Source organism: Limulus polyphemus, unplaced genomic scaffold (assembly GCF_000517525.1).
Source record: "Limulus polyphemus unplaced genomic scaffold, Limulus_polyphemus-2.1.2 Scaffold4877, whole genome shotgun sequence".
In the NCBI taxonomy this organism is placed as follows: domain Eukaryota; kingdom Metazoa; phylum Arthropoda; class Merostomata; order Xiphosura; family Limulidae; genus Limulus; species Limulus polyphemus.
In genome coordinates this window covers 38,310-50,552 of record NW_013670487.1, presented here as the reverse complement: position 1 = coordinate 50,552, position 12,243 = coordinate 38,310, and the positions used below count along the sequence as shown (strand labels likewise).

The 12,243-nt window shown below is 34.4% G+C and overlaps 1 pseudogene; it reads left to right on the top strand.

The window, feature by feature from the left end:
- The first annotated feature begins 4,105 nt into the window (after nucleotides 1-4,105).
- LOC106471815 overlaps nucleotides 4,106-12,243 on the top strand; it is a 33,208-nt pseudogene continuing 25,070 nt past the window's right edge.

Here is a 12,243-nt window from a genome sequence, read left to right as displayed (position 1 = left end):
CAAGACAGCATTTCAATACCATCTAATTGTTACAACCTTTATTATTAGAGGATGTTTACCATCTAATTATTACAATCTTTATTATTAGAGGATGTTTACCATCTAATTATTACAATCTTTATTATTAGAGGATGTTTACCATCTAATTATTACAATCTTTATTATTAGAGGATGTTTACCATCTAATTATTACAATCTTTATTATTAGAGGATGTTTACCATCTAATTATTACAATCTTTATTATTAGAGGATGTTTACCATCTAATTATTACAATCTTTATTATTAGAGGATGTTTACCATCTAATCGTTACAATCTTTATTATTAGAGGATGTTTTCTTTAAAAACCCAAGACATTTTGGCAAGCTGCAGTAGAAAAAACTAATGAAGTTGTCAGTTGTACACAATAAATGATCATATTTGCAGTAGTTATAATTAACATAGACATGAAGTTTTTAACAAAATTTTGTTTTAGATATTGATATAATGATGGTGTTTCCGTAAGTGAAATGTTAGTTATAATTTGTATATAAATCGATTGAAGCTGAAAAATTCGAGGCATAACAGAGTTGAGCCTAAAATGTCAATTTTTTTTTTGGACATTCAGCACATATTTGTTTATTGTCTTATAAAACATCGTTAGTCGTTGACCTTCATACTATGAAATCATTGAAATGTCGTATATTAGCGTTAAGTACATTGTAATATTGTTATAATTGACAAAACAATATGAAATCAGCTTGTTTATTGTCTTCTAAAACATCGTTAGTCGTTGACCTTCATACTATGAAATCATTGAAATGTCGTATATTAGCGTTAAGTACATTGTAATATTGTTATAATTGACAAAACAATATGAAATCAGTTTATTTATTTCGGGATTGACAAAACAATATGAAATCAGGTTATAACAATATTACAATGTACTGAACGCTAATATACGACATTTCAATGATTTCATAGTATGAAGGTCAACGACTAACGATGTTTTATAAGACAAGAAACAAGCTAATTTCTTATTACAGTATTTTTCGGAATATAAGACGCACCCTTACTTTGAAGACAAAGTTTTTTGGGAAAAAAAGCTACAGTCGCATTTGAAAGATTTTTATTGAACAAAAATTTGTTATAAATAACACATTCAATTGAACTAAACTATGCATGCCTATTTAAATATATTTACACATGGCTTGTGTATATCGTATATGTACATATTGTTACGACAGCGGAAGTCACGTGACAATGGTAACACGTAATGAGTATAATAATGGTTGGAGAATGCTTGAATGGGTAATGAAGAGAAACTTTAATATAAGTTTAACATAACAATAAATGTACAACGTTTCGACAAGGTTTTGTCATCATCAGGTACTGAGTATCTCGAACGTTCATGAAGGCTCGAGCGTTTGCTAGACACACGCTCTTATTGTATATAAGCCGGCAAATAAAGTGACGGCAGGGTGAGATAACTGAATAGCAGACAGGGAGATAGAGACAGATAATCGAGTCAAGCCGTAAGTAAAGTGTGTAAATCGTTGTGAATTATAGCGTGTGTTTAAGTTAAAGTGACTGTGGAAATTCTGTGTATTGCAAAGTTGTAGTGAGGAAGAATAAACTAGTTTTATTTGAGAAGAGACTTGTATCGCTGAAGTTTCTCGGAAAGAATTTATACGAAAAATTAATAAACGAACAGAGATGTAACAAGATATATTATTTATACCTTCGGTGTATAGGACGCAAGCAGATTTTGACATCAAATTTTGGGGTAAAACAGTGCGTCTTATACAGCGAAAAATACGGTACATCCTCAATAAGTATATGATTATCTATGTATTTGAATATTAATATATGAAAATGAATGATATTATACGAGGATAAGAAAAATCTTACGTGCAAGGTGTACAAGGCAGGGGAGTTGATGGGTACAAATCCAGAATACGAGGTATACAATACATAAGACAACTCGGACAAAATTAGAAGCCAAAAGTATGGTGATTGGGGCAATTTTTACCTTCATTCGGGAAAAACTAGTAGTAGAAAGTCTTTTTTTACTCATAACCTCATTCGGGCAAAAATTGTACAGCCCCCCCTCTGAAAAATCCCCCATACGCCTATGCTTGCAGTCATAGTACGGTAGTGCTTACCGGTATTAATTTTGATAACATGGGACATTTGAATTCATTATCTCCCAAAGCGGGATATTTTCGCGTCCCCTAAACTTTGTGGGGGACAGCGTGACAGGTAGCTCGAAAACGAGACTGTCCCGCCGAAATCGGGACGTTTGATCATGTTAAATTACACATTACAATCAAAGTTAAAGAAACGGGAAAACAAACTTGGTGTCTAATGAAAGTATTTCCTCGTTTTCAACAACCTGAATGTCTCGTATTTCATAAACAAACTGTATTTTTAACAAGAAATTAAGATGACTTTATCATTCGATATTGTGTGCTTCGGCTAAGCAAGGTTTAGTTAACGACTTTGAAGCAGGTTTAATATCGAGGGGTGTAACGAACCCTTTGGATGCGTTCAGTTTTTTTACGAACCTTATTTTGAAAACGTCTCAACTAAAACAAACTGTATGTTCAGTTTTTCAGATACAAATATACTCGTCTTTAACTAAATAATATATATTCATAACTAAGACTTTTTCATAAGTTATCAGATAAATTTTATAAATAAACAAAATAAAAGTACTTGATCATGCACTTAGAAACTTTAGCGTAGTAATGCGGATAATGTGTTCTTAAAATGTGATGAAAGCAGCTTGTGTCGAGTAGAAAACGTCCTTATAGCTTGGCCCCTGTGTTTAATAGAACTTAGCGTCACACACTACACCGGGTACTAACCAGAAGATGAAGTAAAGCATTATACAAACTGATTTAACAAAACTCTCCACAACAGATGTGTGACAGACCGATCGCCCATATTTTATGTCTGATAGTGCTTGCTTTATTTGCAATATTGACCAGTTTGTATTGTTTGGAACTATATAACCGCTTGTAGCTATTCCTAGTAAAGAAAAAGTAAAGCACGTGATTCAAGCAACTTAGCCGTCCGACGAAAAGAGAGAGAGAGAGAGAGCGGCCAGAAGTTAAAAATAGCGCAGTAAATTCTTGGATCTGCACAGTTTGTGAGCAGTAAATTTTGTGGGAAGTGTGTTGTGTAAGTTGTCCTTAATTGAACAATTGACAAGTTTTGCATGTGACCTACAATTAAGTGATGACGGAACGTCGCGTTTCGGATGGATTAGCATGTACAATCAGAAACGTCGGAATCGTTTTAGAAGTGACGTCACATGGGCTTAATAGTATGGTATAAGACTGACGAGTTCGGTGTGTTGGACAGACCGCGTGAAGTGACTTTTCTTTCTAACCACTCTCTCTTGTGTGGTGTTCGTGATCTTTAGCTGCGGGATGAGAACACCTGGTGAGCATTGTCTTCTGTTTGGTTTGATTGAGTTATAGTAGGGTTAAGCGCCCTTGTTGTCTTTGTTCTCGTAAGCCGAGTTAAACGCTTTTCAAACGTAAATTCTATTTTTGTTATATTTGAATTTCTCGTGTAACGCTCGTACACGAAAAGTTTTCTTCGATTGTGTATATGACGCATAATAACCAGAGAAAGGAATTGGTTAAACAGCAACTTCGCTAAAGAAACCTGTCATCCACAAAAAAATAAAAACAAACCAGCTATAGCAGACTTGGCGAGCTCTTGGTCCCGGAGAGCTAAGTTCAATTGTTTAAAACTTTGGTGCTGTAATTTGAATCGGTTTGTAGTCGTTGGAAGATTTTCGTGTAATGGCTTGTGTTGTTTACAAATTCAGTTTTCATTACCTACACAGAGAATTTTGTGTTTACTATATAATGTTCAACGTATTTGGTGTGGAAAATTAAGTACAAACAGCGATAATTTTTCTATTAGTTTCTTTTCAAATTTAAGGCGCATGAAATTATAGTTGTGTCAAGAATACCTACATTTTAACATCAGTAAGTATCTGTAACGAGCTGATAGAAGCTTCTAACTATCAGTGATAGTGATGTTTAAAGTTTAAAACCAACAATGTGCGAGTGCATGAAACAATTGGAAACCGTTTAGCAACATATACGTAATTAGAAAATGGTCCCTTAACAATATTGCAGCACTTCGATATCCTATATTCTATTTGAACAGAAGAGGATACAACTAGTTAAAAATTCGACGCCTGAAAGTAGGTTTCGTTAAACACGTTGTACTGTAGCAAATGTATTGTGTGTGTGTATATAGAGGGACGAAGTTTGAGGTTACTTAGTCCTGGAGTTGTATATAGTTTGATATTGGATTTAAGGATTTTTGTGGAGTTAAAAGTATGGCGTGTTTTCTTGACTAACTCCAGACATTGTTTCATAGTGACAAAGTACAGGAAAGTTGACGAGGCAGCAGTTTAGACTCTTGAACGTTCTGTCAGGTGTGTGTAGTACACATAGTACAATGGCTACTGTAGGCGAAATACAGTTAGTTCTTCAGGAAAAATGCGAAGAGATTATACAAAGAGACACTTTGATCAAAGAGCTAGAGGCAGAGCTCCGCAACAAAGATGTCATCATTCAGGAACTTCAAGTGGAACTGCATAAACTTCGTATTATTATGAAACCTTTAACTAAACAAGTTGCTGAACATACAAGACTAATCTCTGAGGTTGAACCCTCTTCCAAGGATGTTTGTAATGGAGAAGAAAAGTGCGGTAGGAATGATGGATCTAGAGGTCTAGTTAACGAGAAATTAGACACCACAACTCGAATTAAACGTTTGGCTATTTCGGCAGAACCAACGACAGCATACCGCAATCTTCCCCAGAAAAAAGTCTCCAAAAACGAGTCGTAAGTATGTAGATTTTGACGAATGTTAATTTCTAAATTAAACGGAAGACATTTCTTCCCACACAATATCATATCTGGCAATATTCCATTTATCACCACCTAAGCCACACCGTACCTGATTTGATTGTGGATTAGCCCTTAACTGTTGTTTTAATGTTTAGTGTGAAAATAACTGTAGAGGCACACGTGGATATGATGTGAAGAAAAGAAATAGGATATCCAGGATCTTTAACTGTGATTCGCGAGTCGCATGTATATCGTATTTTTAAATACAACGTTCAGTTAAACAAGTACCTTGATGTTATTCGTGTTCTATTCAAATATCCAACGTTATTTCCTAGTACTTTTATCTGTTCACTGGTACGAACCCGTCACTCTCTATATAGTATTTCCTGATTTAAAAGAGGGAAATCCGTGTTTAAGGGTTCCATTTTCTTAATGATACAGTAGTGCTGGATATGGTCTTCGGTATATTATTGTTAATTTTTTTTATATTATTAAAATTACGTAATGCCGCCTAGCGTATAAAACGCCTAATTATAAATAAATGAAACGATCGCGAACTCCAGAGAATTAAGAGTAATTTCAATGATAAGGTCATTACAGAAAATTGACGTTTGAGATACGTTCATACTTTCTTTGACCAGATGTTTGACCCCGATGTTAGAATCATGAACATTAAAATAAGAGTTTATGGTTATGGTACGTATCTTAAACGAACATTCAAGAACATGTATTACCCCGATGAAGCTAAAATCTTAAGCTAATAAAATAAACTTTGAAAGATTCTCTGAAGTTCACGGCACGGTCATTTCTTTTATTTGTACTGATTAAATGCTGGTTTTTAGGTACTAATTTACTGAAAAACAAACAAAAACTAGGAAATACACTATGTTACATCAGGGTGAACCTAAACAGAATCAACTTAACCATGTGTTTTGTGATGATGTGAACCTAATCAGTGGCGTATCCAGGATTTTGAAAATTGGGAGGCGCGATGAATCTGAACGTAAACGAGGAATTTTCGGGTTTTCTCCGATAGGGGTTACAGTTCGTGTATGAAAGGAATTGAATTTCAGTGTTTTGCTTGACACAATCAGTGTGTGTGTGTGCATTGTTTGAAAATGGGACCCATGTTTGACAAGAAAACGTGTTCTGTTGCATGTGATGCCCCCCCTCCCAAACCAATAATTCAGAAGTAAAAATTGGTTCATTACTACGAAATTTGCTAACAAAATAATACATCAAAAACAAGAATACAGCTATACACACAAATGCAAGAAACATATTTTGAGAGACACAGAAAAATGAGCAAAATTACATATAACTTTGAAAATACGCATATTCTTAGTAATATATAAAAGACGCGCATTTTCAGAAAAACAAACGGAAAACTGTAATAATATATAAATGTTATCACGGCACCAAAATTTTCTTTCTTGATTGCATTTGGATGCTAGCGGTTTTTATATATTCACTGGTTTGTAGAACTTCTGTTACTAACTTGGCAAAGTTCATTTACCAGACTGTCTAAATTTAACGTTACTTACAAGATACCGATAGAGGTCAGTGGTGTCAATCTTCTTGCAAAAGGTGCAGCTTTACAACCTTGTCTATCTTTGGCGCACCAGATGCTATCTGAGGAGAATTACAGAATAAAGCGGTATAACTTCCCTGATCACATGTTATGTTAAGCCACATATCCAAATAATTAATAATAATACACTAGGATAAGAATGTAGAAAATGGTGGTATGCCAGCATACCAGGCTAGGTTTGTCAAAAATCCATGCTAATATTGTAATGAAGTAGGCCATAGTTTAAAACGTTTGGACGAATAAAATCTGCTGATGGCTTAGCAAAATGATAAATTATAACTTGAAAATAATCACCTTGGCAGTCATTTTAAGGTGACAAATTTAGCAGTGATATACAACTGTAGGAGAGTATTTTTTGCTTGTTCCGAAAATTCGCGTAAAATTACACGCGGGCTATTTGTGCTAGCCATCCCTAATTTTGAACCCGTTGCTAATTTGATCGAATAATAGGATTTTACCATCTTGTAAAGCACCCACGACTTCAAACTGCAGAGCGCAATCTTGCGGCAATACGACACAATTTAAAGACCCTCAAATTTCCAGTCCGTTATGCTAACCGCGCTAGGCCTTTATATGTGGGAAAACAATGTCTTCGTACCATTAAAATCACTTGCTTCAATGATTAAAGCTAAAAGTTAAGACTAACAGTAGGGCCAGCTCAAGCAGTTTTGGAGTATCTTGCAAAAAAGTAAAACTGATACACAACATCGGGATTCCAACTCCAAGGGGCAAGGGTCCGCGTGCCTAGCGTCAGTCCTGATCAACAACTAACAGAACCACTGATTGTGCATGGTTATTACTCAACTACTATACCAACAAAAAACAACAAACATTAAGAACCTTGATATTGCTACATACTATTAATCTGATTTCGTACAAGGATGATACACCAAGCCTGTATGTAAACCATAACTCAACTTATAGCTTTGCCGGTTGATGCATAAACATAGTTTTATAGTAAACTTGTTCTGTATTTCCTATTAAAAAAAAACTACAGCTGGCACTAAAAGGTGACATTGAAACTGTATTATCTTGTATTATAAAAAGGAAATATGGAGTGGTATAAACCTCGTAATATGTCTTTGGAATTTTGCCATGATGGTTACTTGTTTGTTTATTGGCCAAAATTAAAACAACAACGTGTTCGTGAGTGAAGTAATTTTCCCAAGAGTCTAGATGGCTGAGGCTTATCTGTAGACATGACATCTGAAAATAATTGTTTTCACGGTATTGGCACGAAGGTCCAAAGTAATACTGTGTGTATAATACACGGAAGTAATTCCCAACGAAATTCATATTTCTTTTTCTATGTAAACATACAACTTTGAGAATAAATATTTTCTCTACAGTCTTCTTTCTTGTTGTGCACTACATTGTATTTGTAGTAAGAGCTGGAGCGCAGTGAATCGTATCGTTCTTATTGAATAGTTTAGGATGTTTTAATATTTTATGAATGTTTACTTTCCTGTTATTCAGTTGCTTGTTTAAGTTTTTGATACGATAAATTAGCTTGTTTTATATTTCTTTCTTTCTGCAAATTTTGAAACTTCTTTAAAAGGCGAGATGTTTTTTCGTATAATTTGAGTGTTTTATTGACAGGTTTAAAGTATTCCGCAGCTTGAGATGAAATTTAGTTAACTTTGAGACATCACATTGTTTAAAAGACTTTTTTATGGCTTGTGAACTGTCACTGACTGTCCTGTTTATCACATTATTCTTCAGAGGATGGCAGAAGGGCTCTTATGGAGCCACTGCCTGTTATTACTCGTTTTGTCGAACCGACGACCCATCAGATAATATAACCCCCGTCATAGTGTAGAAATTGTAAACGTTCATGTTATGTGTTACCACTTTAATTGTTTACTTAAAGCTGTTGTGTTTGTTAAACTTTGCGTTACTCATTTGTAAATTTAGAAATAATAGAGCGAAGGCAGCTAGTTAACATTGCCCACCCCAAATTTTTGGACTGCACTTTCATCAACGAAGAGAGGGATTAACCGTTGCATAATAACGTCCTCACGGCCAAACAGTGATGAGACTGCCTCCTATAATTAAAATATCTTGTACAATAAACTGAAAGTTGAAGTCCTAATTACCTATTTATGATGACTACAAATTTGTGCAAAGTCGAGGTAAGTCGTGTATAAATCTTTATTTTGTAATTTCATGCGTTCTTTGCATAATGAGTTACTTTCCTGATTGGCAGAGGTCGCCAGTGAATGTTCTACAGTTTATCATGTGAAATAATAAAAGTAAACGATTCATTCAACTATTTTTTAACAGGTAAATAACCTTGGCCATTCATAGACCTGGAGCCGTTGAGAAATGTAGAAATATTGTGAATTTGAACTGAATGGTATGATTATACGGAATGCTTTCCAATTAAAAACCTAGCGTAAAGGCAAAGCTATTATCAGGCAAAGCTATTATCACATTCATTATTATTAGCGCTACTTTTCTCAGTTTAATTTTAACAGTGAATAACGCTACCTGTTATACTGTGTGTGTTTACTGGAAAGTACTGCCAGTTTAGTTGCTTTAAAAAAACAAAACAAACGATTATCACAAATATTGAAATTGCACCGAATTTCTACACAATCATTCTTTTCTTGTCTTTACGTGTAAACGAAGCCTTTGATTTCTCAGGTCCAGGGAGCTGATCAAGCATGCTATTCTGGACAATGATTTCATGAAGAACCTAGAACCAGTACAGATCAGAGAGATTACGGACTGTATGTATTCAGTAGAGTATGCCCAAGACAGCATCATTATCAAGGAGGGGGATGTTGGGTCTGTTGTGTTCGTCATGGAAGGTTAGAAATAGTCCTACGTAGTTATATTAAGAGCAGCATTATATTGTAAAATATCTAAATAAAGGAAGAAATAAATTGTTTGTTTCATTGTTATATTAGGAAAGTGTAATCATAAAATTGTTAGTACAATTTTTGTTTTTATTTTTAATGTATCAATTTTGGATTAAACTGAATTCTGTTGTTCATTTAGAATGTATTACTTATTAAACCCATTCAGTGTAATATTATAAATTTATAGGAAACTAGTAGAATTATACACGGACTTTTCTCCACGTTAAAATGCTTTTATTTGCGAGCTTTCAGCCCTCTACCGGAGCCTTCATCGGGCAACAATGTACTGAGCGATAAAAATTCGTTAAACTGTGGAACACTACTTTAAAATAGGTATCTAGGCAACAGTCGTAACGGTAACTGACATCTGGTATCAAAGTTGTTGAACATATAGAATTATGATGAATATAGAATATAATATATATATATATTCGATATAATAAACAAAAGGAAAATACAATTATAGGTATTATATAAAGAAATAAAATACAAAAAAAATATATAGGAATTTTTAAACTTCAATAATACATTATAAAATGAAAGGTTTAATTTTACATCGAAACCAAGACAAATAATATACTTTGTGGTATTAGTGGTATCCCTGCAGTATTGAGTAGTTGTTGGCCGTAGTTTTGATTAATACCTACTAGTGGTCCACTGTCTTGTGCTTAGATGGTCAATAGCTTCCTTGATTTTTTTTGTTTTTTACTCATGACCATAATTTCTGACCGATTTTTTTTTTCTCTCCAAAATCTAGCATGCATATACAGTATATACTCATTCATTCTACTGCCAGTAAATGTACATCTGGTCTGTATGTAAACTTGAACAAACTCTTGAGGGTAGAGTGTACATCAAAACCCTCCGAGAATTGCATAGAATGGCTGTGAGAGGGCTAAAATTTCAATTTTTACTTGTGGGAGGGGGGGGGGGCTTACAGTGCCTCCGAAGCCCCCAGCTGATTGTCATTTCTTGACCCTGTACATTTATATCTCTGGTTACGGCCATGTTTCTATGTTTGGTGTTTTCTTTTCTATTATTTTTAGGTCTGTTATATGATTGTTTTCCTGACGTGAAAAGCTGTAGCTGATGTGTTTATAACACAGTTCTGGATATATCTTCGGTGTTATTGGAACATTAGCTGTAACTGGCGTTTTTTCACCAAATGTGTTGTTTATGACACTCGCACCTAGTGCTAAAAAACACGTTCGTTGTGAGAGGACTGGGGGTTGGGGATTTTACCTTCGTAAGACTTTCTCGTAGTGTAGGAGGACTTAAGAAAACTACAGTGGTGTTAAGTTATTTATTATCCTATGAAGTTTTTCACCGAGTCCTGGTACGTAAGGAAGAAATTCCCTTTTTTTTTCTTTTCGTTATGATTTTCAGGTTGTGGTTCACTAGTAGTTGAGACGCATGAACCATACACCACATTTGTGAATCGTTTTATTTGGATAACCGTTATTCCTGAAAATCTTCTCAAGATCTTTAAGTTCTTCATCTAGATAAAACGAAGAACATATATTCGTAGCTATCGTATGGCATGAGCGAAAATTCAGATATTTATTTGAGTTAAACTTGTGAAGTCGATAACACCCTTTCATTCCTCGATGTTCTGGTTCACAAGGACACAAGTTTGGAGAAGTTAACCACCCGTGGTTAACTTCTCCAAACTTGTGTCCTTGTGAACCAGAACATCGAGGAATGAAAGGGTGTTATCGACTTTACAAGTTCTGTCAAATCGGCTGTTCAGATGAGCATGATAGGTTTTGAGCTCATAGGTCCATAAAATAAACGTATCGTCAACATATCTTGGTCACATACGAAGTTGACGAAGATATGGTGTGTTCAAAATGTTGCATGAATATTTCTGCTACTACAGGTGATAAAGGTGAACCCATTGGAGTCCAATGGAACAAATGTCCAGCAAGATCATGATGATTGGAATGCTGATGGACGTTCTTGTTGGAAGTGAGATGTTGTCACTTAATCATTTGTGTATTGTTTCTATGGAATCTTCAGCAGCCATCTTGGTGTAAAGTGAAACTACTACAAGCTATAATATCGACTTTGTATATTATTTGGTCAGAAATGTGGTTAACTAATTCTTGTGAGTTTTTAATTGAATAAGCTGTATCTACTGTTAGATGCTAGAAACAAATTTGGCTGTTTTGTAAGTTGGTGAACCTATGTAAGATACAATAGGTTGCATGGGTATGTTAGGTTTATGCATCTTTTATTTACATATTAATTTACCTACGTTATGAGTCTTAAACAACAATTTATAGGTAACTTGGGGATGTAAAGTGAATAATGATATTAGTCTTGGATTTGTTTTTTATCTTGAGAACAATTGTTTTAATTTAGATAAATGTTAATTTCTGTTTATATTCTAAGAGCCTTATCTTTGCTAAGTTTGTTAATTGCTTACTATGTAAAATAATTTTAAAGATTTGTTAAACATTCACACCTTTATTTTCTTCCCCAGAGGGAAAAGTGGAGGTCACAAAAGAAGGAAAGCGTCGTTGTTCTTTAGGGCCCGGGAAAGTCTTTGGTGAATTGGCCATCTTGTACAACTGTACTCGAACTGCTACAGTTAAAGGTAAACAAATGAAATGACCCTTATAATATGAACACTGAAGTATATTTCTTTGTATTGGTAACCATCTGTGCTTAAGTACGGGGGACTTTTATTTCTTAAAAAAAAATTAATGTTTATATTATTTCTTAGAAAAAAAAATGCTCATATTATTTCATTACTTTGTTTGTTAAATGAAAAGCTACACAGTGGGCCATCTGTGCTCTGCCAACCACATGCAACAACCTGGTTTTTAGCATTATAAGCCCTTATATTATATCATATTAAGGTCTTGGGTGTTGCTAGCTGTGAAGAGGATGCTGCTGATTTACAAAAGTATTTAGATCATTT